Raw genomic sequence first — 3,835 nt, forward strand, 5'->3', positions numbered from 1 at the left:
AAGTAAAAGTAAAATTTCTAAGTAAATATTGATTTCAACTTGTAATGCACGAGTATTTAAAATAACATTTATTATTACAACATAACAGTCCAAGAAATAAACTTTACGAATTATATTTGTACAAAACATAGAAATTTGATAAAATAAAATATATTTTCTAATAAAAATATTGAAATTTGATAAGATAAAGTATATTTTCTAATAAATATTGATTTAAACTTATAATGCACGAGTATTTAAAATTACATTTCCCATTATAACATAACAGTTCAAGAAATGAACGTAACGAAATATATTTGTACAAAATATTGAAATTGTACGAAGCTAGAAGAAAGAAAAGAACTAGATAGCTCAGAAGCAGACTCACACATTTAGAAAAATCTTTTTCAAAAAAATTCTTTAAGGAATATTTGGGAACTAGAAAACTAGTTCAAATGATGCATCAAGTTCATTTACATATCTTATTAAATAAATTTTTAATCGAGCTAATATATTTGCTTTTAGAATTTGTGTACTTTTTCAATGTTGAAATCAAATATAAGCTCACAAATGTTCAAATATGATACATTAATGTTGTGATCAGTAACAATTCAAATAATTTTCACATTATTCATTAGAGTAATATTTTTGTTCATGCAATAATTATAAATATTTTCTTTAATAATTTTCATGAGATCAACTAGTTCGTTTAATCAATAGAACAAATAATAAATATCCGAACTCGAGCAAATTTTTCCAATTTCTTCAACTCTGATGTTGCATTAAGCAATACTTCAAAAGGACAATATTTCAACAATATTCAAACAATATTTCAAAAGGGTATTATTTCTACATAATTTATTTGACTGAAATCCTGTATAACGAATCTACGAAAGTATATAGATGTTTGTTTTAACATTTTTTTGCTAGAAGTCCCTTCTTAAGAAAGAATTTTAAACAGCATTAGAAGCTCACGGAAAGTGGTTTATCTGCATTATTTATTTGACTGAAATCCTGTATTTCGAATCTACAAAAGTACACAGATGCTTGTTTTAATATTTTATTGCTAGAAGTCCCTTCTTAGGAATGAATTTTAAAAAGTATAAGAAGCGCACGGGAAGTTGTTTTTCTGCATTATTTATTTGACTGAAATCCTGTATTTCGAATCTAAAAAAGTACATAGATGCTTGTTTTAATATTTTATTGCTAAAAGTCCCATCTTAGGAATGAATTTTAAGCAACATAAAAAGCTCACTGGAAGGAGTTTTTCTGAATTATTTATTTGACTGAAATCCTGTATAACGAATCTACAAAAGTATATAGATGTTTGTTTTAACATTTTATTGCTAGAAGTCCCTTCTTAAGAATGAATTTTAAAAAGCATTAGAAGCTCACGGGAAGTAGTTTATCTGTATTATTTATTTGACTGAAATCCTGAATTTCGAATCTACAAAACTACATAGATGCTTGTTTTAATAGTTTATTGCTAGAAGTCCCTTCTTAGGAATGAATTTTAAAAAGCATAAGAAGCTCACGGGAAGGAGTTTTTCTGAATTATTCATTTGACTAAAGTCCTGTATTTCGAATCTACAAAAGTACATATATGCTTGTTTTAATATTTTATTGCTAAAAGTCCCTTCTTAGGAATGAATTCTAAAAAGCATAAGAAGCGCACGGGAAGTAGTTTATCTGTATTATTTGTTTGACTGAAATCCTGTATAACGAATCTACAAAAGTATACAGATGTTTGTTTTAACATTTTATTGCTAGAAGTCATTTCTCAGGAATGAATATCAAACAGCATAAAAAGTTCACGGGAAGTAGTTTTTCGGCATTATTTATTTACTGAAATCCTGTATTTCGAATCTACAAAAGTACATAGATGCATGTTTTAATAGTTTACTGCTAGAAGTCCCCTCGTAGGAATGAATTTTAAACAGCATAAGAAGCTCACGGGAAGTAGTTTATCTGCATTATTTATTTGACTGATATTCTGTATTTCGAATCTACATAAGTGCATAGATGCTTGTTTTAATATTTTATTGCTAGAAGTCCCTTCTTAGGAATGAATTTTAAACAGCATAAGAAGCTCTCGGGAAGTAGTTTTTCTGAATTATTTATTTGACTGAAATCTTGTATAACGAATCTACAAATGTATATAGATGTTTGTTTTAACATTTTATTGCTAAAAGTCCCTTCATAGGAATGAATTTTATACAGCATAGGAAGCTCACGGGAAGTAGTTTATCTTCATTATTTATTTGACTGAAATCCTGTATTTCGAATCTACAAAAGTGCAAAGATGCTTGTTCTAATATTTTATTGCTAGAAGTCCCTTCTTAGGAATGAATTTTAAAAAGCATGAGAAGCTCACGGGAAGTAGTTTTTCGGAATTATTCATTTGACTGAAATTCTATATAACGAATCTACAAAAGTATATTGATGTTTATTTTAACATTTAATTGTTAGAAGTCCCTTCTTAGGAATGAATTTTAAACAGCATAAGAAGCTCAGGGGAAGTAGTTTATCTGCATTACTTATTTGACTGAAATCCTGTATTTCGAATCTACGAAAGTACATAGATGCTTGTTTTAATATTTTATTGCTGGAAGTTCCATCTTAGAAATGAATTTTAAAAGGCATAAGAAGCTCACGGGAAAAAGTTTTTCTGTATTTTTTATTTGACTGAAATCCTGTATTTCGAATCTACAAAGGTACATAGATGCTTGTTTTAATATTTTTATTGCTAAAAGTCCCTTCTTAGGAATAAATTTTAAAAAGCATAAGAAGCGCACGGGAAGTAGTTTTTCTGCATTAATTATTTGACTGAAATCCTGTATTTTGAATCTACAAAAGTACATAGATGCTTGTTTTAATGTTTTATTGCTAGAAGTCTCTTCTTAGGAATAAATTTTAAACAGTATAGGAAGCTCACGGGAAGTAGTTTATCCGCAATATTTATTTGACTGAAATCCTGTATTTCGAATCTACAAAAGTACATAGCTGCTTGTTTTAATATTTTATTGCTAGAGGTCCCATCTTAGGAATGAATTATAAACAGAATAAGAAGCTCACGGGAAGTAGTTTTTCTGAATTATTTATTTGACTGAAATCCTGTATAACGAATCTACAAAAGTATATAGATGTTTGTTTTAACATTTTATTGCTAGAAGTCCCTTCTTAGGATAATTTTAAACAGCATAAGAAGCTCACGGGAAGTAGTTTATCTGCATTAATTATTTGACTGAAATCCTGTATTTCGAATCTACAAAAGTACATAGATGCTTGTTTTAATGTTTTATTGCTAGAAGTCCCTTCTTAGGAATAAATTTTAAACAGCATAGGAAGCTCACGGGAAGTAGTTTATCCGCAATATTTATTTGACTGAAATCCTGTATTTCGAATCTACAAAAGTACATAGATGCTTGTTTTAATATTTTATTGCTAGAGGTCCCATCTTAGGAATGAATTTTAAACAGCAAAAGAAGCTCACGGGAAGTAGTTCTTCTGAATTATTTTTTTGACTGAAATCCTGTGTAACGAATCTACAAAAATATATAGATGTTTGTTTTAACATTTTATTGCCAGAAGTCCCTTCTTAGGAATGAATTTGAAACAGCATAGGAAGCTCACGGGAAGTAGTTTATCCGCAATATTTATTTGACTGAAATCCTGTATTTCGAATCTACAAAAGTACAAAGATGCTTGTTCTAATAGTTTATTGCTAAAAGTCCCTTCTTAGGAATGAATTTTAAACAGCATAAGAAGCTCACGGGAAGTAGTTTATCTGCATTATTTATTTGACTGAAATCCTGTATTTCGAATCTACAAAAGTACATAGATGCTTGTTTTAATA

The sequence above is a fragment of the Parasteatoda tepidariorum genome, chromosome X1, assembly GCF_043381705.1.
Source record: "Parasteatoda tepidariorum isolate YZ-2023 chromosome X1, CAS_Ptep_4.0, whole genome shotgun sequence".
In the NCBI taxonomy this organism is placed as follows: domain Eukaryota; kingdom Metazoa; phylum Arthropoda; class Arachnida; order Araneae; family Theridiidae; genus Parasteatoda; species Parasteatoda tepidariorum.